The following is a 24,216-nucleotide window of genomic DNA, read 5'->3' on the forward strand; positions in this document are numbered from 1 at the left end:
ATCTCGAGAATGGTAGCGGCCATGTTGTTTTGATTGGGATTTAAAAAGGTGCTTTTTGCTGCTTTTTCTGTACATCAAGATCAAATGGAGGCAAAATACAACAGAAAACAAAATAATTTGTACTCTGTACTTTTGAATTCCAGGTTTTTATTGAAACAAGAGCAGAAAAAACAAGCACAGTGGAGTAAACTTTTACCGGGAAGTGAACCATCATACACTATGGAAAATGTTGTCATTCATCTTAGTTTCTGCTTGCTCTCATTTTGGTTTCTTCCTGGCTAGTTATTTGTATAATTATTGAGATGGAAAACACACCTGCTGTGGCCATGGCGATCATTGCCCTTACAAGGGGGCGTGGTGCCCTAAAAAGTTCCACTTTGTCCACGGCCCAAATTGGCCATGTGTCCCATTCTTCCTGGCAGTGGTGCCCTTGTTTCTCAAAAGTTGCTTACTTTGCATGCATGTGAATGTATTTCGTGTTGCGGTCTAATATTACACGATCGTCTTCATGCCACATGGGTGCACATATAGCCTAGCCAGCCAAACTGGCCGACCCGGCGCAATGCGCCGCAGCACCGTACAGCTTGACGAGGCTGGGTGCGTATGGAAGTCCAACACCTCATAAGTCTGATGCCTCAGGAGTCTGAATTTTTGGACTTACAAAGCATTTGACTAACGAGGCATTGCATCTGTAGACTGATATAAACTAATACAGATTTGTACATGTATGTACGTGTATTCCATTCTGCAGCCCAACGTTCGTGGATGATTATTCGCTGCAGGTGCCAAGCACACATACGGGCATATTGTGCAACAACTCGGCTGGTACAGGCATACACGGGCTTAGGCCATGTCCGAAACGGGCCTCCACAGCTACGGCTAGGTCGTTTGTCCCTTTAGTTGCGGATTGTGTATGCATGCACGCAGCAAATTCAACTACGTGTGTCTGATTATTCTGTGACGTGATGAATTGGTAAACTTTACACCACAAGGAGATGTTGTTGGTAAACTCATGCAGTGCAGTCAAAAAAGATTTGTCAAATTGAAACAAAGCCCGTTCTCTTTGTTAAATGTAAGGTTAAATTTATTAGCATTCTTAAATTAAGAAATTCTTTCGCAGAAAATATGCCAGTTCTATCCTGTAATATAAGATCTTTTGTCATGGATTGTAAAATATTTAAATATGATAGCTCATCATCAAGCACATAAAACACCATTTTTTTTCAATTTCATAACTTGTTTTGCAGAAAATTTTACATGTACACCTTGGCCTCAGTGCCTTTCCTTTGTAGATATTTGGCCTTTTGTTCCTGTTATTAGCCGCGGTGCCTCTTAACTAGCCCCACTAGTGTGGCACGGACTCTCACTCCCGATCCATCCTTAGTAGGGCTACCCCTCAACGTGTCCTACCGGTATTTCGTGAGGCCAAAATGGCAGTGCCCCCAAAAGTCGAATTTCAAGCCTTGCAATGCTCATGCACATGTACTCCAAACCTGCTAACCCTTCTACTTTAATCAGAACTGTCTTGATTTTCATATTCTAAGACGGCACAAAATTGTAATGTTTCCATGTTACAGCCCATGTAGCAAAACAAGCAGCCATGCTAGAGAATCTATTTATAAACATATACATGTTTGTGTAACGCCTGTAATGCAGCAAATAGCGCCCTCGTTTGCAAGGAATTTTCCATTAATTAATTACAATTTTTTCCTTTTTTAGAAATCAAAATGTTCCAATTTTAAAAAGTCAACACGTTTGAACAGTTTGTATTTGCTTTTCGTTCAAAATAACAGCATGAAAATGACCATTTGTTTTGTGCAAATACAGCAATTGTTAATAAATGTTATCTTATACAGCCTGCTTATTTTAACTTCACACACCTATCCCCTTGTTGGCATAAAAGTACCGCCTCTCGGAGCACTGATGAAGGATCAGGCAAGATGAAAGTCAGATTGCAGAATCAAAAGGGCCTGCATCTTACATCCTTCTGAAATGGAAGAAGAAGAGAAAAAGGTTAAATCAATCACCTTGACAATATTGAACTTGACTCTAACCCTGCCAGATGCAGCACAGTGCAACAGGTGTAAAAGTTTGATGCACTTCCATGCACTGGGCAATCAGCAGGAGCCAAACAAACTGACACAATGGGAACTAGTTCCATTGAACAATGCCACTGTAGCGTGGTGACTTGGTGACTTGCAACCACAGACTTGGAGGCTGTTTGGCCTTAGGGAGAGTTGACCCGTTGAATCTTGTTACACTGGGCAGGCAAGCCACTTTACAACCCCCCATTTCCACCCTGGATCCTCCTCCGAAGGGGGGTATATCTACAACAAAATGAGCCCAGATGAACCTTAAAATAGGACGTTTGTGTTAAAGAGGAAAAGTTTGTCCAGATTTGGTAAAGGAAGGAAAAAAATCAGCGCCTTCAAGATGCAAAAGGCATGTACACAAGATACATGTTTTCCTATTCAAAATGTGTAAAATGCCATAGCCATGCTCATTAACCCCTGAGGTTTCTCCCAGGGGCAACATTTTTCTTTCTTTTTTTCAAATGAATGACTTCGGAGATATTCTGCTTCTCTCAAGTGTGTTATTGTGTCACAATGTGAAAGTTGCCCTCTATTAAAGATCTCGAGAACGGTAGCGGCCATGTTGTTTTGATTGGGATTTAAAAAGGTGCTTTTTGCTGCTTTTTCTGTACATCAAGATCAAATGGAGGCAAAATACAACAGAAAACAAAATAATTTGTACTCTGTACTTTTGAATTCCAGGTTTTTATTGAAACAAGAGCAGAAAAAACAAGCACAGTGGAGTAAACTTTTACCGGGAAGTGAACCATCATACACTATGGAAAATGTTGTCATTCATCTTAGTTTCTGCTTGCTCTCATTTTGGTTTCTTCCTGGCTAGTTATTTGTATAATTATTGAGATGGAAAACAAATACAAAACTTTTAGTGAGATAAAATAAGTAAATCCCAGTTTTCTGCTTGTAAAAATTTAATTTTGATTGGGGATAAAGTCAAGGATATATAGGACGTGCAGCATGTCTCAGGTGAAAAGTTAAAACAAACACAGCGCACAATGACTGAACTAATATTTTTCAGCAGACCAATAAAGTGGACAATTTCCATGGTTGCTATAAAAATTTTAGCCACCAAAAGGATGCTTGACTTTGTCAGTCGCCACGGCAACTGGCACCTTTCCTGCAACGCTGCACTTCACGAATGTTTTTCACAATTGCTCTCAATCTTGTTGCACATGTCCATTTTTGGGGTGACAATTTCACTGCGTTCAAGACATTTGTAGATGTATATTGCAGGGCATTCCTTGAAGGGACAGTTGCGTCCATTGCTGACAAAAGACTCCTTCCATCAGCCTTTTAAATTCTGTGTTGCACAAACCCTGACATTCCTCAGTCGGCATCTGGCATTCAACGTAGGCCAGCCATCACAATCAGGATTTCCTTGATCAGTGGTGTATGAGAGCAGCATTGCAACTAAGTCCACTGCAGAAGGCTTGATGTCAACAAACCGGCATGTTGCTTGTACCCCTCTGACTTGTCAGTTGAATTCTGGCACTCGAGTTTGTCAAGAGAAGTTGTCTTGGCAACATCGGGACGGAGCAGCAGGACATCTTTTGTCAGCACTGCATCAGACTGGTCCTTGAAGACTCATCTCTAGCAACAGCAAGTTCCTATTTACTCCTTTGTTTGCCTTATGTAGACTGTTGGTGAGTTCATCTGAAATGGGACTGTCTGGAGATGTAACAAGTTTTGGCCATTCTGACACCAGCCTTTGTTCCATTTGCAGACTGCACATTCCAATCAACTCAGCGTTGCTGCAGAACTAGCTGGCTCTGCAAGTCTGATAAATTTTCTCTTGCGTGTGATCATCTGACAGAATGCATGTGGCCACACAACTCATTCCCTCATATCCTCTAGACCTAGTACATTAAGACCTACCCCACCTCATCGTCTTTTGATATAGCAAGTGTAGACAAAGTGTGACATCATTATGTCTATTTAAAAGTCGTCCTTGGTGGATAAATTTATTTTGCCCAATTACTGGGTGACATGTATATATAGGGAGCCATAACATAGCTCAAACAGTCCCAAAAGTCGTCTGATTTCAATATGATTTCACATGCACGCTGGGAGGCTATGGTTAATACCGTTTATAATTTGGGAATGTTTTCTGCACAGACTGTGATCTCCCATATTGGCCTTTAGTTGGACTGAGAGAGAACGCTATTTCCTTGGCATCAGAGGCTCCTTTGGTACTAACTGTGCATCACTGGTTCATGAACGACTAGCTAGGACATGGTAGCAGCCCCATTGCTACCAACAAAATGAATACCCCAACCAACACGACTCTTCTCAACCAATTAGGCTGTGCTTCTACTCAAGGTGGATTGCATTTGGGGATGGCAGCTGAAACCTTAACTGGAAGAGATTGACTGGCTGACAAAATAGGTGGGATTGTTTAATTATAGCCCTAGATCAACGTTTCTTGTGTTGTGGGATTTCATCTGAATGCAGATGGTTGAAAACAGATCTTAAGAATGCCAAAAATAGAGGAATGTTTAAATCGATGCCTAAAGGCTTGAGAAAGATTACTTATTGGAAATGTATTTTAAGGTGTTCTGAAGAATAAATATACTTAGCTAACTTAGCTAAAGCAACAATTAAAAAGAAATGGAAAATGACAACTGAGAAGATAATGAGATTTTAATGAAATGTTTATGAGAAATTCAAGTAATGTGAGCTTGTATATTATTTGGCCCTGATCTTTGTTGATTTGATACTATTTTCAATGATGCTTCAATTGCCGTTGTAAAGTGCACCTTATAATTTGAAACAGTGGCTCCCACAAGTGCTAGTCATATGAGCTGAAATTCAAACACGGTTTGTTATTAGTTTCCCTAGTTTCAGCAGTGACAGAGAGACAAGAACAAGCTAGTCCCTTGGCAAAGTTTTCTGAAGTGTGACAGATCAGAGATATCATATCACTGGGGACAATACTCGACAGGTATGGAAACAGCTTACATAATTTTCTGATATTAGTCCATGGTACTGGTAATAACATGCCCAGTTTAGTAAATCTGGAACTTAAGTTTTGTCTCATAAGCTTTTCAACTAATGAAAATCTCCGGCCTTTGGGGCAATGCTGAAAACTGGTGTAATCAAATATTCACAATTGAAATACGCGTCGCCAATCGTGTCAGTCAAAAAAAAAGGATGATTTGACCAAAGGGTACTGGCAAATCCCAATTGCTGATCATGACAAAGACAAAACTGCATTCATAATGCCTGAGTTTACAGTTCTCCCATTCAGAATGATAAATGCGCCAGCAACATTTATGTGCATGATGAGGGAACTCCTTTGAGGTCAATCTAATGTTGTCAATTTCATTGATATGTTGATTTTCTCCCAGTCATTTGAAGATCACCTAAAACATGTCAGAGAGGTTCCAAGGTAAGTGAAATTTTAGAGTTGCGTTCACCAAATTTGCCAGTGAATCGATCTAGAGGTAGACCACCCTGTCTTCCTGGTCCAGGTAGACTGATAGGAAGACATTTTGCGGTAGAAATTTGCCAAACTGGAAAACGAGCTACATTATACAAACAGTGTGATGTTTGTTCTAGAAATGGCAAAAGAAAAGAGACCAAAGCGATGTGTGAAATTTGTAAAGTGCCACTTTGCGCTGTTCCTTGTTTCAAGGAATATCACAAAGTTTCCTGTATTCCAAAAAATCATAAATGAAATAGTACATGAAATTTTATGATGTTTGTTCTAGATATGGTAAAAGAAAAGTGACTAAATTGATGTGTGAAATTAGGCAAGTTCCACTTTTTGCTGCTCCTTATTTCAAGGTTTATCACACTTGAATCAATTGCTTATTTACGTAAAGTTTCCTGTATTCCAAGAAATAGTACATGAATTTTGAGGCAAATCCTTCAAGGTTTATTATACTTGAATCAATTACTTATTCATGTACAATGAATTTTCTCCTGTGTCAAGACATCGTGTAATGCAACTACTCTCCACCTCCTTTCCTTTTTTTGGCTAAGTTTTTTACTGGAAGGTTCCTTTTTTTTAATAACATTGAAGAAAGATAAAATGATTGTAAATATGAGAAAAGAGAAAAAAAAGAAATGACAAGTCGTCAAGAGAAGAAGAAAAGTGAGAAATTTGTTTTGTGTTTTTCTAGTGTCTGTTAATTTTATAATTATGGGGAGGACTAGTTTGGAAAGATAGTTTTTATGGGAAGGTTCAAACTTAGACGGGGCTGTTTATATATATCATTACATACGGAAAGGGGATTTGAATAGAACTTGCCAAAAAAAAACAACTTAGAAATGTTCAAGAAAATTATGAGCAAACTTTGCGCAAAATAAAAACATTAGGGGAATTTTACGGGAAATCTTCACCGGGTATTAGCTGAAATAAAAACTTGTGAAGCACACTCAATATACAAGTTGGGGCTGGACATTGATGCTGGGCATGCATGGACTACTGGGAAGCGGGCACACAAGCCACGGTGCCCACTAAAAGCAAGCATAGACCGTGTGAACTGAGCGGGTGCTGCACTCTCCACTGTAACCGAGCGTCCTTGGGTAGTTGGTGTTGTCACATGAGCAAGGCAAGTGCCGGGTACCTGGGATCCAAATACCCCAGCAGGCTTCATGACTACACAGAGCCAGGCTGTGTGCAGTGTGTGACCCAGCAAACTTGCCAGATAGGCCTGGTGCCCAATGTAGGCGTCTGCAGTTGCCTTTTGCCAAATTCGGAAAATAAACCCGGCAGCCAGGTGGGTTGCGGTAAAACTATCAGGACGTGAAGGGGTTAACCAGCTATTATGAGCAAATCTGGTGTCAAGCTTCATTCCAGGGACAAACGCTCCTGATTGGAAGTTTTTACTGTCCACCCAATGGTAAATCCTGTGCCTCTTTTAGACCATGAATCTAACATCTCCAAAGTTTATGTTTCGAGGGGCTCTCCATTCATCATCCTTGGGGGTGACTTTAATGTTCAAGGGGTAGACTGCTCTGATGGTTTACAGTGTGAACCCAAAGGAGGTCTTCAGGAAGCATTGCCTAACCTCATTTTGACAAATCACCTGACCCAGAAAGTGACATTTACTACCGGACGTGGCATTACAAACTAGCTCTAAAAACACCTTGTCCCTACAACTGACCTCACCTCCAGACTTAGTCTCTGATGTTTCGCCTTGTTCTGGAATTAGTAATCAACCTATGGTGCAAGCAAACACTACATGCCAAGATTAAATCCCCCGGCCACCCCATAAAATCCCTCCCTGGGGAAAGGTGGACAATGAAAAAATTATAGATGGGCAGAGCATTTGGCTGCAGGTTTCTTCAACCAGCATCCAGAATAAAAGATCTGTTGAGGGCAACTGGATGTGGTTGAGATGGCTGAATCTGTGCATATATATACATGCATGTGTGATCCACATGGAAAATGTGCAAAAGAGTAACTGTGGTTGTCAAATGCATATTTGTCCTCCTATGCTGAAGTCACTCTTTGGGTGAGTTGATGAGCCGCACAAAATGCACAACTGTGGCATATTGTGCACTGCACCAACTATTAAATGACACTGATACAAAGCATGTTCCCCACAAGCTCATTAAGGGTCGCATGCGCCCTCCTTGGTTCTCTACGAGACTCAAGCAGTTGTGCAACATGAGATAGAAATTGTACATCCATGCCAAGAAGAGTGGATTAAAACAAGAGGGGGCAAATTCACCGGAGTACGGAAGCAAATGATCTTGGTCTCCCTTCACCGTCTCGTTCACCAGCAGTGGCCCCATTGCCAGCCTGATCAGGATCCTGTCGGCACTCCGGTGGCACGATGGGTTCGAAGCGATAAGGCTCTGCACCTCGGATTTGGGGCAGTGTATAACTGCAACTACACATGCGTTACTATACTACGTGTAATTACGTGCATTGACATGAGCGCGTCAGCTCAATGTGTACATGCACCAGCTGGAGAACCATTTCCATGGTGCTACGTCAACAAAATCCTGGAAAAGCCATATTCATGAGATGTAAATGAAGCAATAACGACACGCTCCGTTCACGAAAGCTAGCCATGGCGCTCAGCAGAAACAGGTCTCAAAAGTGAGCGACTCAGATGACCTCTGAATCCGGGAAAGGCAAACATCTGTTGTGATTGGAACTATCTTATACACCTACATGCATGTACACACACTGTATGAATAAACCACTCATTCATAAGCTCTGTAGAAGCTTGAAACTCCCACCTCCGGTCTCTATTAATTACCGCCACTTGTAATATCACTTCAACATCATTCCTATTTTCAAGAAAGGTTCAACTACCAACCCTGCAAAGCATCGTCCTGTTTGCTGCAAATTGTTGGAACACATTATGGACAGCAACCTCATGGGACAGCTTTCTGGACATTGTCTTTCTGATAATCAGCATGCATTCAGGAAGCAGAGGTCATGCCAGTTTCAGCTATCTTGATTGCAAATGATCTAGCTAAGATTTTTGACAACAATGTTGTCACTAACCTAGTATTGCTTGATTTTGCCAAAACATTCCATGCCACCCCCCATCAAAGACTTGATTTCTACAGTGTTAGTTCCAATACAAAATGATGGATTTCCAGCTTCCTATCAAAGTGCCCACAACGAGTGGCATCCTGTGCCAAGCGGTAAAACCAAGGGCAGAATATTGGTTCGACATTGTTTCTTCATATCAACGACATCCATGAAATAGTCACAAGCACCACCAAACTATTCGCCGATGATTGCCTGTTACATCGTTTAATCAAAGTCTGCTAATGATGCTCTTCAAAAAGATCTTGATACGATGGCTGAACGGTCACAAAAGTGGGGCATGCATTTTAATCTGTCCAGAGGAGGAATCCAGGTGAAACATCATATAACATCCTTGGTATCCCCCTTGAGGAAACCAAACAGATAAAGCATCTTTGCATCAAAGTTTAACTTGATCTGCACTGGACTGGCCAGACGCATCGTGCGACAGCAAAAGCAATCAGTGTGCTGAATTTTCTGAGATGAAACATCCACCACTGCTTAATTTTTGGCAAGAGAAAGCTGTATCTCACCCTCGTTGGGCCACACTTGGATCACGGAACTCGTGCATGGGATCCATACACAGTTAAAGATGTTCAAAGACAGCCTGCCGGATTTGTGACCAAAACCTACAGAAGGGAATGGAGTGTTACCAAACTCCTACGTTCACTTGAATGGAGCACCCTTCACGACAGACGTGAAGCACACTGCTTGACTTCTACAAAATGCAACATGGAAAACTCAACATAGATTGTCAAGCCCATACCAAGCCAAAAGCCACCAGAAACCAACAAGGCTACTCATCTCAATTTGTTGTACCAGCCAACGTACAATTAAAGAATGGAATAGTCTCTACCCTACAATAGTTACACAAACAGATGCAGTTAAATGTAAGACAGCCCTTTTTCAAAAACATGTTGCCGTAAGTCCACCCTACAGCACCTCCATTCAAACTCCACTAGGAGTATTATGGAGGAACTGCAACCAAGAACACCATTGCCATTATGTTGAGATGGAGAAATAAATGTGGACCAGGGAGGCAGCTTGTGTGGATGGACTATGGCATGGCGGCAAATTTATTCCAGAGTGATTGCCCGCTTGGGCCGACATCCTTAGCGCATGCACTGCACACATATACAAGGACACAATATCACATATCCCTATGATAAATAATGTTGCTATTGTGCCCATAAATAGGCCTACACTGTTTACAGAGATCACAGGATGATCTGCATTTTTCACTCATTATGGTACTTACCTTGGATTTGATTGAGTTCTTGATACATACGCCACCTCCAGGCAGCAAGCTAGCCATAGCCATTAACTGCCTAAACTCGTACATCTGTAAAGTGTAATGAGAGCAAATAGTAAAGATAAGAAGCACCGTGGGCTTTTCTTCCTTCATTCTGGAAGGCATCATGCTCAATCACCACTGGTAGACCTATTATTCCTCCGCATACAATTCCTGACTCACTATCCAACTCACAGGGGGAATTCGAGTCGTCATGTTTTTTGTATTTCAAACTTGTGGGCTTGAATTTCTTTTAATTTTTTTTTGTACGACATGCCTTTTCGGTTATCTGTGCGGCACTCACATCATCTTACGCAAGCAGGAACGCAAGCCATTCCATTATACAGACCTCCTTTGGCTACATGAATTCACTCTTGGTCAAGTGACACACCCTGCTACACCAGACTTATCTGTGCGGCACTCACATCATCTTACGCAACCAGGAACGCAAGCCATTCCATTATACAGACCTCCTTTGGCTACATGAATTCACTCTTGGTCAAGTGACACACCCTGCTACACCAGACTCTCCCAACCCACCCAACCCCTTCCTCCTCATTTCTGATCAGTTCAGGGGGAGTGCACTTCTGCTGAGCATCCGGGTTGCACCCACGCTTCCTCCTGGGGGTATTACATGGCCACTGAGTAGCGTCACAAACTGTGTTGTGCAGACACTCAGCGTAGAACTGATACTATAATCATTGGAGACCAGTATAAGTCTGGTTGCTACCCAGGATGGACTTAAACCATCTCACTTGGTGATTGACACGGTCAAAGGCCTTCAACCAATAAAAAAACAGCATCAATACGAGGGGGTTTAGAAACATCAATAGCATTAGCCCAACCATGATACAGGGTCGTTAATTGTGTAACACACGAGCGCTTGGGCAAGAATCCATGTTGACTAGGTGAAATTATCCCCTCTCTATATATGTGATTAACAAGACGTTTAGAAAAAATCCTTTCCAGAATTTTCCCAACAACAGAACACAGTGAAATAAGCTGGTAATTGGACTTAGCATGAGCATCACCCGATTTAAACAATGGAACCACATTCGCGAACTTCCACTATTGTGGAACTGAACCAGTAGCAAGAGACAAATTAAAAAGTTTGGCAAGTGGTTGAGCCAAACTATCACAGGCCAATTTAAGCAACATAGGAGAAACACAGTCAGGCCCAGTAGATTTATACATATTAAGCTCTGACAGCAGTTGTTTAATTTCTGCAGGGCTTGTGGAAACATCACCCAGATGAAAATCAGTGATGGTATGGTCACATGAATTGCCACTGAGATTATGAGGACCATTACTGAAGTCATTTTGAAAAATTTGATTGAAATTTTCTGCAATATTGGTAGGATCACTAACGACACCAAGGTCACTGTGAAAGCTCGTAATTATACTTTTATGATGTTGACCACTCACAAAAGACCAAAATTGCTTTGGATTATTCGAAGAGTTGCAAGCCATGTCCTGAACATAACTACAGTAAGACTGTCTAATTAAGTATTTGACATCATTGTGAAGTCTTTTGTATTTAGCCCACAAATTTTGATTACTATCACTGCGAACTGCTGCCTTGTAAGCCCTGTGTTTCTTTTTTGTTAAAGCAACAATTTCAAAGGAAATCTAGGGATGCTTCTTTCTTCCATTTTGTTTGGCCACAGGAACAACATCTTTTACAGCTAGAAAAAGAAGATCTTTAAATCTAACCCAGACCTCATCTATATCATCTGCAGAGAAACACGTATCCCAAGAAATCCTACAAATAGTACCACACAGAATACCAATATCAGCCTTTTTATATTGATAAAATGACCGACTCACAGTTTTATCATCAAAAGAGAGTGATAAATGAAATTTAACACCATTATGATCACTATTTCCAAGACCAGGATAAGCTACGACATTTGAAAAAAGGTCAGGTCTGTTAGTAAATAACAAATCTATTACTGACCCTTGACTGGCAGAAATACCATCACAAGTGGTGAACGTCACCAACTGCTCCAAATTTAAAATATCAATAACAGTAAGCAGTCGTTGAGCCAGAGGCGATAATATTGAAAATCAATGTTGAAATCACCAAGTACAGCAATGGTAAAATACTGTTGTATGAAAGTGATGGGGAGTCTGTCTGGGTAGCACTAGTCTGTTTCATGCCTAGGTGCCCCTGGTGAAGAGGTCTTGGATGTCAGTGGGCTGATGTATGAAGTGGTTACTGGGACCAGTAGGTGTGCCTCAGTTCGCCAAACCAGAGGTTGAGTGGTTGGACAAGCTAGGCTACTTCCTTCTTCTTCATTCGTAAGCCTTCGCTCTTCCCGGCCTGGGCGACTGGCATCAGGCCTCCGTTCTCTCTGGCCTGGAATGCAGCTCAGTTCCTTGTGCATGGTTGTTTGCTAACCCCGGTTCTGACCAGAAAGGAGTTGGACACAGTGAACCGTTAGCACGGTAAAAACGAGCATCAGCTGGGACCTTAACACCTCGACCATACCGACTCTTGTCGGTCTGGGGGGAACAGTTGAGGACGAGTTCAAGCATTAAGCCCTCAACTATTGAGTTAACAAGTTTGGTTTATGATTACACATTTTATTAATATTCTGGTGAGATGCTCCACAATCTCAGCAGTAAAATACTGTACATTCTTACGATGTAATCCTTCTTACTTGTACAGCTCATGCAATGATTATTAACACATTTGGGCCTGCTAACAACAGCAAATACTATTTTGGGGGATTTTTGCCACACATGCTTTTGAACAACTATTTCTAGTCCATAGCACTAGTCTGACTACTAGTCTCTTGGCATCCTATCCATCAATTTTTCCAGATAATCTGGTGAAATATATTGCCATGCCTGCTGAAGAAGCTCCCACAGATTCGTTTGACTCGATGGGCATTGCTCTCTTACTTTACGGTCCAGTTCTTCCCACAGCAACTCGATAGGGTTTAAATCTGGCGACTGGGTGGGCCAGTCTGTGACAGTCAACACTCCTTGTGACTCTTTCTTTTCCAAATATGACTTCCACAGCTTGGACATATGCTTTGGTTCATTGTCTTGTTGCATGACATAGTTGGCACCAATCAGATGTTGTCCTGAGGGAATGGCTTGATGTTGGAAAATACTGTGGTGTCCATGCTGGTTGAGGATTCCTTCCCCTCGATACAATTTGCCAACTTTGCCCGCCCCAAATCAACCCCACATCGTTACACTTCCTCCTCCGTGTTTGACTGTGGGTTTGATGCATTGTGATTCCATCCTTTCCCCCGATCTTCGTCAAACATAGACCCATCTCTTACAGCCAAATACATCCAGTTTTGAATCGTCTGACCACAGTACTTTCTTCCATTGCTCTCTGGTCCAGTTTAGCCCAATCATACCTTTTCACCTTGTTTTGTTTCTCTTGAGGAGTGGTTTCTTCCTGGATACTCACCCCATCAACCCTGTAGCTTTGAGGTGATGCCGCACTATGGATGAAGAAACAGCTTTCTCTCCTGCTTGCTTTCGTGTGCTGTTCAATTCTGAAGTAATTTCTGGACATGTCAAATATCTGTATTGCAGGCTGCAAACTCTAATGTGCTTATCTTCTGCTTTAGAGGTAATCTTTGGCCGGCCGCATGTCTTTCTGTCCACATTTGACCCAGTCTCAGCTTTCCTTGCAAGGCAGGTGTGGACTCCATGGAGAGAGACATTCAGTTTGTTGGCTGTTTTGCAAATGTTGTAGCCTTCAGATCATAAAACCACTACAGACTGGCGTGTTTCTAAGGAAATCCCCCTGGATTTAGCCATTACCGTCGGCTTCAGATTGTCCAGATCAAGATAAGGGCAGAGGACCATGCTTTAGGCCTTTCAAACCTCTGATTTTGTAACAACACTATGCCCCAAGATCAAAGTAACAACATTCAGTTACATGTACATGTATGCTACTAACACTGTCAATGCCCAAATCCCCGTGGTCATCCCAAGGTCACCTCCTAATAAAGAAATGTGAATAGTACACTTTCCAGGTGTGGAACACCGAATTATTGAAAGTCAAACGACTTTGGGGAATACTATGATGTAATCAAACTAAGCCATAATCAACTATTACATCATTAGAATCTACTTCACTACTAAAAACCTCTGATAACTGACAAGAACAGCTCATTAATAGCATGTAGTAGTCAAAACTATCCGTGGACTTGTCATGTCCCAAAAATTTTGGAGGGTAGTGTATAACATCGCTAGGTGACACGACATAGGTAGAATCAATGTCAGCAATGTAAAGCATGAATATACAAAGAAAGAGGAAAATACCACACAAAACCGACAAAAAATGTATACATTTAGAGATAATAAACGTACATACCCAAAACTGCAATTTATTGTTCATACGAACGTTACAGTTGATCAACTTACCACAGGAAGGTGGAGCGAGAACAGAAGATAAACACTTGTTCGTTATCGATTGCGCCAAGAAAAAGAAAGTTGAACATGGTGGCGGTGCCACAATGCATTGTGGTAATAGAGGGCGAACTACAGTTGATCAAGTTGTAGTGCAAATGAAATAAAGCATCTAGGAAATTTGTAAATATAGTGACTGTTTGGGTAGAATGAGCGAAGTGTAGACAATGTTCTATTTACTCCACTTTACCTCTATCCATACCAGTTACATTAAATTAATGTTTTCTTGGTGCAATATTCTTGTGCATCGCGTGTCCCATCTTTTTACGTACATGTAAATGCTGAATGCTACATACAAGGATGATTTTTTAGTTCCAGTTTCTTGAAAGACTATCATCCACAAAATACACTGAAATTTGGGAAACTGAAAAAAAGGCATAGCTTCCTCGTCCTTTCTGCTTGATAACTGGTAACATTTCTTTGAACACTTTGCAATTCACACTTATAATTGAAGTTCTGGTCTTCAATGTTGGTTTTCAGGTGCATTTGAGGCACGCCTGACACAGGAAATATCAAATGAAATTCCACACCAAGGTCTTTGTTTTCCAATTTTCAAACATAATTTGGCACTGCTCAGTATCAATAATTGTTGATTATTCTGGTACTGTTGAATTAAAGTGAGAGCCTTTTTTCCCTGTCAAGTAATGTAACCCTAACATAATTACCAACACTCTGAAACGAACCTGAATTCCTACTAGTGAGTCTTGCTCAACTAAGCTCAGGACGTTGTGCCCCTCCTCCTAATTAGCTCCTAGTCTGTTCAGGTTGATGCAGTAATGGGTTTGCTCATACCGTTCTCTGGGGATCATCCAGAGCGTCATGCTAGGTGTATTTTAGTATGACACTACAGGTGACCTGGGGTAGAGGTTGTTAATTAAATACTATGAAAAGACTTGTTTATTGCAGAAAATTATACTTTAGGGGAATGCTATCAAAGACTTGAGGTCACACAAATCCAACTTTGTAATCAAATATTAATTTATCCCACCTCTCAAAGTGTTGGTTTTATTGTTTTGAACCACAAGCAAATGATCCAGAATTCTCCAGTACATTTGCAATAGTAGAATGTTGCCTCCAAATAGGAGTTGATGCATGTGCAAATGCTTCCTAGTGCTCAAAAGTCTCTCAAAGCTATCACTTTTGATGCTAAGGTGCCTCTAAAAGGGTACATATTATGGGGGGGTTTAATATTGAATAATTTCAGGAAATGAAATCAAAAACAGTAATATGGACTCCTTTCAAGTTGGTATAGGTGAGTTGAGAACTGGAGGAGCTGAATTAGCGACTATCTCAATTCACATTCAAGAGTAAATTCTTCCACTCTCACAACGTCTCCTCACTGAGTTTCCATTCCTTTTACAGGGTGTACGCTTGTCGGCTTCTAAAGAGTTTGTACTTACCAAGACAAAATGTTGTAGGCTATTCAAGGAGCATTGGGACTTTAGGCAAAAAAGGATAAATCCCAGAGCAGACATGAAAGTTGGGAAAATTTAAATGAAAGCTCTTTTCTTAGCCTTTCATGCTTTCAGTGTTTTTGTTATCTTTTTTTTAAATTGAAGGAATTCCAGGGCCAAAATACATGAATACTGTAAACTAAACATGCACTGTACAATGTAGATTATTTTAAGTGACCTCGACTTCATGTCTTCTGTTTGCTGTGTTTTCCTTACAAAAACTTGTTTGGGCTTGCTTCAAATAAAAATTACCGGTAATTTTCATTGAAATGTTTACAAAGACAATCAATAGTGGTTCATCAAACTAAATAATGCATAATTTTGGTATTCAGCAATACAAGTATACTCAGACTCATACTTGTACTCAGAAGTACAAGTACTCGTGTAGAGGGGACTCTTTTCACTTAGTTGTTTTTGCTTTACCTGCTTGTATATAGGAGTTGTCCCCCTACTTTTAACATTGAATTTCTTGTTAGCTTGCCCTGAATTTGCTAGGAGTGGTTCCCCCCCCTTTCCAAAATAATCCCTAGAGTAAATATCCTGTCATGCCCTATTGCACAAGACCTGATGCATGTGAGTTCCTTAGGTATAATCAGATGTGGACGGGCAGCAAGAGAGACTGGACCACAGCATCCACATTAACCGCTCTCTCTTTTTTACTAAGCAACTTCTGCCTTCAGCTTTGGTCTGCTGTGAACTTGGTTTCTTGCTTGATTGCTTTAATTTTGCGACTATTTACTAGTGCTGTGTTGGTCAATAATTTAAGTCGGTGTTGGTTAATAATTTAAGTTGGTGTTGGTTAATAATTTAAGTCGGTATTGGTTAATAATTTAAGTCCGTGTTGGTCAATAATTTAAGTCCGTGTTGGTTAGTAATTTAAGTCCGTGTTGGGTAATAATTTAAGTCTGTGTTGGTACTGGTTGACGTTTGTCTTGGTTTAAGCAGTACTGCTGGTTTAAGTTAATTGGTTACGAGTTGAGTACATTTCCTAGTCCATACATTTAAGAAACTCAGCCAAAATCACTGGTTCTAATTGAGAGATTTGTTTTGGATTTTTTCTACTCTGTTCACAGTGAAATAAATTTTTTTTTTGTTCTTTGCTTGTTGAAATCAAATTTGATCTTCCTTTGTCATTTCTTTTTGAGAATATCCTGCAACTCTTCCTTTTGATCCCTGGTTCATGTTGGTTTTCGCGAGTTCCCCCATTGTGTGTCTTTTTTCCAGGTTACACTCGCACTCAAAAGTATTTATAGTATTTGTACTCGAAGACCTGTACTTGTACTTGGTTGGTAAAGTACTCATCAGGCTTGAACTGTCCCTCGGCAATCTAAGTACTCGGCAGTACTTGGTGCTTGGAACAAGTATTCAACTACAACACTGCCATAAATATGCCATCATGAACAGCCTACATAATTACAGATGTACATATCAATATCAAGAAGAGGGACTTTTATATATTGTCATACGGTGTCACCCCCACCACTTTTTAAATTTTCATGATCGGGCAAGCAGTGGTGTATCTAGCTTTGGGTGTCTGGGGGGAAATTATGCACTTTCGGGCTTAAAGCATGATTTGGGGTAGCCTATTTATTTGATAAATAAATACACAGATTAGTTTCTTTCCTACACCTACATTTTTGGTGTAATCTCGGCTAATAAAAAACAATTAAGTAAATTATGAAATCTGTCGGCAAGTTGATCCCCTGCCCCCCGCTGGATACACAACTTCCCCATCCCCATCCCCCAAATTTAAGCCATTTGGCACCCATCTGAGTGATGAACAGGAGAATCTAAACTTTCAGAGCTTGATGAGGTGACAAGTACTTGGCCACAGGTCGTACCTTATGAGTACACTTTTTTGCCATTGGAAGCCTGTACTGCTGGATTTTACTGTGATATAATGGAAAATTGAATGTCAAAAGTTCTGGTTATGATCACCTGAACCTTAACTTTCTGAACCAGCAAGTAAACAAAACCAATAATAATAACCCATGTTTTTCTGAAACACCTCTCAACGATGTCATTTACGTCCTCAAAAACACTTGTATTTGCCACTGAGCTGGACAGAAGTTTTCGCTTGAATTACTTTACTGCACAGTTTACATGCATCCATTTTTAATTCCCTGATACAAATTCAACACGTAACATTTGGCTACAGATGAAGCAAAGACCCAGACCGAGTCTATGCTATACATTTACAGAGGGGCGGGGATTTGACGACACAACATCGCCACATAGGCCTAATCATAATCATGAAATGCAAGCAGTTGTATTTACCTGTTGAGTAGCGTTGCCAGTCAAACACTGTCTCTGACATGTCCTAATCCCGAAAACTGTCTTCCAAGCTTTTTTTCTCGTCTTTCCACCATTGCTAGTGCGACTAACGTCAAGCAAACGAACCATTTTTAAATACCCATCGTCGGACCGTGCCTGCACGGAGGCCGCCATTTTGAAGTGTTGCAGTGAACCAATGCGCAGCCGGCCACATTCCTGTACTTTCTCGGCCAGTCGATCGGGACGGCATCACGCAACCATAATTTTAACAACTAAATGTATTCTTTCTTTCTTTGGAAGGAATCAAAGCTTATGGTTGCGATCCTGAAAAATATTTTAACACTATCACCGTTGGGGGGGGGAACAATCTCCTTTTTCCTGTGGGGGCACTTTCCATTCAAACGAGATGGACAGAAATTATCACTAGAATTACTTCACTGCACCCTCTATAGCTACATACATTTATTTTTAATTAACTGACACCAAATCAACAAGGGTGAATCAAAGGCCCCGAGTGAGCTTATGTCAAACATTTATAAACAATGGGGTGACTTCAATAGGGGCAACAGAATTGGAGTATTAAATTGCTTTAGTACCCATCACGATATTGCCGATGGCATAAGCTGGCCATATAGGACACGGACTGAGGCAATTGCACAAAATAGGAAGGAGCTGGACAACAACTCTCACCTCCTTTTGCACTTTCCCATAGCTACAGCAATATCATCAATGGCTAGTGGAACATGTGGCCTTTCCGATGCCAACACAATTGCAAGATTTGGACTATTTTCAGGCTTTTTATAGTCGAATATAGGAAGCTATGTCTGCGCGGGAAGAGGCCCGGTAAGGTGTGGACAGAGGGGTGGGTTCAAAATGAGAAGACGTTGGACAACTCTCGCCTTCTTTTTGCAGATATTTCCTTAATTTCAGCAAACATGGACTTTGAAACTTTCATTAATGGATAGAGAAAACCATGGCCTCTCTGATGACACTATGATTGCAAAATTTGGACCATAAGTTCAGACGTTTGATGCTCGAGTATAGGCAGCTGCGCGGGAAAAGGCATCATGGACACAGGTTGAATTGTACAAAATGGGAAGATGGACAATTTGCGCCTTCTTTCACGTAAATTGTTTCCTTAACTACAGCAAATATGGATTATGAAACTTACATGAATGGATAAAGGATAAGATTGCTTTTCCGATGGCACCATGATTGCAAAATGTGAACTGTTTTCAGACTTTTGATGCTCAAACATAGACATGTCATCTTGGCGAACGAAATGGCGAAGGTGGGGATACATGTTGAATTGCACCAAAAACTGAAGTCGCAGAACTCTCGACGTCTTCTGCGGATAAGTGGATAGGAAACTCCATCAAAGGATAAAGAAACGTTTACTCTATCTGTTAACAAGTTCCTCTCATTTTGACTATTTCAGACTACTGAACCTCGGATAAAGCAACTTTCATCTTCATTCGCGAATAGCCCCCCCCCACTTCAGTTTTGACATTTGGAAATAAAACTTCTCTATTGGATTAGGACTAAAACAATAACCTTTCCGATACACCAAGACCAGCCCATTCCGACCATTTTCAGTCTATTTAACTTCAGATATAGAGACAAACGTACCCCCGGCAAAGGCAGACCTTCTAACGTGTGCACAATGCGGAACCACACAAAATAGGAAGCTCGTCACACCGAGCGGCCCGAACAGGGCGCTGGACCACGAGCGAAAGCTGCCAGCTTGTATTTCTGAAAATATTGGGTAAAATAGCGCCCTTGAACATTGCACATGATGTTGATCGCATCAGCTGCCAGTGCCATCCAATTTCAAAATGGCGGGGACTTTCATTACTGCTTTCAGGGGTGATAGAAACGTGTGTCTTCAAAAGTCATCCGTTATCGCTGAACGATTGAAAGGAGAATGAAAGATGTAGGCCCAGAGCTTTAATTTGCCGTTTGTCCCGAACAATTTTGTGTTTTTTTTCCCTTTTAAAGGATAAAAGTTTATTATCTGTTGTCTATGGCAGGTTATTTACGTCTACTGGTTTCCAACCTTTGGCATGCTGTCAAACGTCCTTTTGAGTAATACGGGGGAAACCCCGACGGACCACTAGGTTTCCATTACATCAGTATTAGGCCTACACAGGACCCCCCGTAGGGGATAGAAGGGGAAAAGCGGGTCGACGCCATGTGTAAATTTGAGGTGGTCCGCAGTCTAATGACCCGGATCTCATCCATCCGGGACTGATTCCACTGCGTCCAGCAATTTCAGAGAGTAAACAGAATCACTGGATCAGACCCCGGCAATTTGACACAACCACATCCGGCGAGCGCAACTAAGTGGAAGCCTGCATGCGTAAAATTGTTCAAATGGAGAATGCGCACACCATGTACTGGTCAACAGAGTCTTGGTACTTTTATTACTGACGGGTGCGTGGGCTGGTACTTTATGTAAATTCGTTCACGACCGGGTCGCGCCATGCCCCCGTGATTTTTTTTTCTCGTTCACACGCACGGCGACGCCACCTGGATAATTCGAAAGCTACTTTCTAAAGGCAAAAGTGAAAAACCTACTCTCAAAAAGAGTGTATTCCTCATAAATTCACTCAAAAAGGGTGAAAACCTTTCCAAAAGACTGAAAACAACTCCAAAATATTGGAGAACCACTCCGAAAGAGTGAAAACCACTTAAAAAGATTGGAGAAGCACTCCAAAAGGCTGAAAACCACTCCAAAAGACTGAAAACCACTCCAAAAGATTGGAAAACCATTCTAAAAGGATAAAAATCACTCTAAAATAAGGCGAACAATTCTTTTTTGAGTTGTCCTTTGTACGGCTCTCTATATAAACTGCAATCTTTTTGAGTGCTGTGCACTCTTTTTGAGAGAGAGTTTCCCGCCGTTGCATTAAGAGAGTACCCCGTGTAAAATAAAACAATAATCATCTTTAACTTTTTGGCCACTTTATTATATGCGCCTCTTTGTACAATTAATTGGGTATGTGTTTTTGTGAAATTTTCCACTTAATTTGTTTTCAGTCTAAGCAACGCAAAATATGCTCCCAAAACTGAGTTCGTCTTGGTCGTCAGTGTTTGAAGTCGTGAAAGCAAGCTTTGGGCGATTTTGAGTGTGTATACTACAATATTTGGACAGGCTGAGCTGGACACTAACAGAGACTCTAAAAACAGAAATGGATGGCTTTCATCCATTTCAATGTGCAGCCTGAATGAGGGTGACCGTAGAGTTGCAAAACAAGCAAAGCAACCAGAGAGCCTACGTTTACGTACGGTCTGTATATACCGTAGCGCGCTAACAAACGCCCCTCATTAATGGCTGACCTAAGTACATTGTAAAAGAGTATAAAGTGTCCTTTAATCTCATGGACTCCAACCTAAAACACTGACATAAAAATTGATGGATTCGTTTAAGGAAATTTTTTTTCTGGGAATTAAGCCCTAATTCCATAAGGACGATATGCACAGAGCCTGGACAAATGGCACAAGCCGTGTGGGGGAAGGAGGGGGTAATTTCACTAGAAACCGCTGAGCTACAAACAGATAAACAAAAGTGGGAGTTGACCCGGATTTACCTAATATAGACTGCTGCGGTTCTGACCAATATTTCCCGACATTTGACCCTGAAGGAGGGGGGGGGTGGAATCCGGCGTCCTCGACATTTTTCACTGATGTGGCCACACTGACACTTTTTGGGGAGCGAAGCCTTTAGGACACTTTAATAGCATTTTTGCGGTCATTTTGACACCTATTTTGTGAAAATCGAACACAGAGCTACCGTTCTTATGCAGCGCCCGTTTTTCCAAGACAGCCTGTCAAAAATGTTCCCACTGCAGTGCTCAGTGCAGTGCATGCACGCAGGCTAACGTGCATGAAGCCTTGGACTTCAAAATGGTCGTAACAACAAAACCATACATGTCTGATTGAGTTCGAACTTCACGTTAATTTTGTAATGATATGGAATGTCTTTACATGAATGCCAAGTTTTAAAAAAATCGAGCGCGGCACAGCCGAGTTCGGCAGGGGGAGGACCCCCCCGCCCACCGACACACACCGTGATGAGATGGGCCAAAACAACCCGGCTCGTTAAGGATTCACCACTGGCCGTGTTAACGTGGTATAGAAATTTTAGCATAGTTAATCCTTATATATATTGTTTTAAACTGTGCACCTATTTCGCGGTTTGCGCTGAAAATATACATGCACTTTCAGACCATTTTTGAGCGAGAGAGATAGATTTGACGACAAATCGATGCAACGAGTCTCCCCGTAGACAACTTTAATAAGGGTCTTCGTTTCCACTGCCCCCGACCAAGGACATGCCAGAGTTCCTGTGTCAATCAGTGGCCCCAAAGTCAAATTGAGTACAAAGTAACATTATTTTGAGCCTCGGCACTGTACAGGTACAATTCGGCAAAACAATTTTGCTTCACTATGCATCTGATGGAAACCAAACTTGCATTAAAAACGGTTTCTTACGACTTACTCTCGAATATCACAGTACAAAGATTGAAATATACTTGGAAACAAATGATAAGCCTTCAGCCTTCGCAAATAGCGCTGGTACTTCCAACGGGATAAAAAAAGTTGCCTGATCGTGGTCAAACAGACGCAAAATTCATCATAAAACAGAAAAACCCCTTAAGATTCTATTTTTGACACTATAAACCGACACTCAAAAGTCCTTGCGTATGCTCAACTTGCACGAACTCACCGAACCACGTAATATTAGTTTGTTTTCATGAACTGTAATACCGAGCACGCATTCGGTGCATTTTTCTTTTTGCGTTTTTATCCTTTTTTTTCCCAGGTCCAATATTTCGATGGAGTTATTCGTGGGAAACCTTTTCAAGCAAAGGGCATCGGCCCCATCAATCATGTGTACGTCTCAGCTCCATGGAAACCCAACGTACTCTACAGTATGTCAATGTTCACAGCGCATGAGCACACTGAGTTGGTCAACTTCTCGTGTAATGTCTGCCGTGGGTGCAGGAGCATGTGCAAGAGAAGGTCAGGCATTGCTGCACCATCCAGAGTTCGTTCGGCCCGGGACGTCATGTATAACATGTAATCCGTAAAATATACGGAAAATTGGTTTTTAAATGTTTATTGTTTATTTCAGGCCAAAAAGATACTTTTCTACTACTGTTTACGACGGTCTTTGCAGCACACTGACGACGCGTGAAATCGGCCTCCAAGGACGCCTGATGACCGTGACCACGGACGTCGGAAAACAGTGCCTTTTGACTATAAAACTATGTAAAGTGTACCTTTTACAAACATCGGCAAAAACAACGGCCGTTTTAAGAGCCACACATAAAAAGAGATTAGAATTTACTTTATCAATAGTAAAACTACTCCATTTTACCAAGAATTTACTCTATTACTAATATTAGAGTTTTGGAATGTCAAAGATACAACAGTCAAAAATATAAATATACCACACAGAGCCACTACATGTAATTACAAATCGTCACCGACAGTATGGACTGACACTCAGTTGTAGGTGGGTGTCAGTTCGTGAAAACTGTGCTATCAACAATTTCGATTCACGAACCAGCCCTTGCATGGTTGTGCGCGTGCACACCGGACATTAAGCGAAATATTTTCGACATCACGAAGTTACACCCGAACTTGATACGGCAATTCAGGACAGAAAAAAATAATTTGCAAGGTTTGACATTTTAATCCATCTATATACTTGCTGCTTTATCCCAAAATTTCATTAAAATTCGTTTTACGTGGTGGATTTAAGATAGGTATCAGTTCGTGAAAACGAAAATGATGCCTCGGTTCACCAAAATGTGCCAAAAAAAAAAGGATAAATAAATAAACAATGAGATCACCTCGCGCATGATTTAGTGTCAGTTCGTGGTGTTGGTGACGCATTGATAAGCTTAAAGTGTAATCATTCGACAGCACCGACACCCAAATGGACCTTTAGGCCCTACACGTAACAGCTCACATCCTGGTATGTTTGACAAGCTGTAGCTGGCGTAACACTTGGTCGGTGTGGCGAGTTAGCCACAAATTACCCAGTTTACCACGAAATCCGCGGTTTATCACAAAATTCCTAGTAATTCAACTCAGTGCCAAGAGCGTACGGCTATAAAATACGATCGATCCATAGACTTTCGATCATTGCAAAAGGAGTTG

The 24,216-nt window shown here is 41.3% G+C and overlaps 1 long non-coding RNA gene across 1 annotated transcript; it reads right to left on the reverse strand.

The window, feature by feature from the left end:
• Nucleotides 1–1,043: 1,043 nt before the first annotated feature.
• On the reverse strand, nucleotides 1,044–18,299 carry LOC147800134 (uncharacterized). The gene is made up of 3 exons (XR_015424601.1): nucleotides 18,049–18,299; nucleotides 9,845–9,928; nucleotides 1,044–1,987 (listed from the first exon to the last, which is right to left on the reverse strand). It is a non-coding gene; the product is annotated as an uncharacterized LOC147800134 (long non-coding RNA).
• Nucleotides 18,300–24,216: the final 5,917 nt, after the last annotated feature.

This window comes from Acanthaster planci, linkage group LG02, assembly GCF_054643075.1.
Source record: "Acanthaster planci isolate LZ-2023a linkage group LG02, COTS_SCS, whole genome shotgun sequence".
NCBI classification, from domain to species: domain Eukaryota; kingdom Metazoa; phylum Echinodermata; class Asteroidea; order Valvatida; family Acanthasteridae; genus Acanthaster; species Acanthaster planci.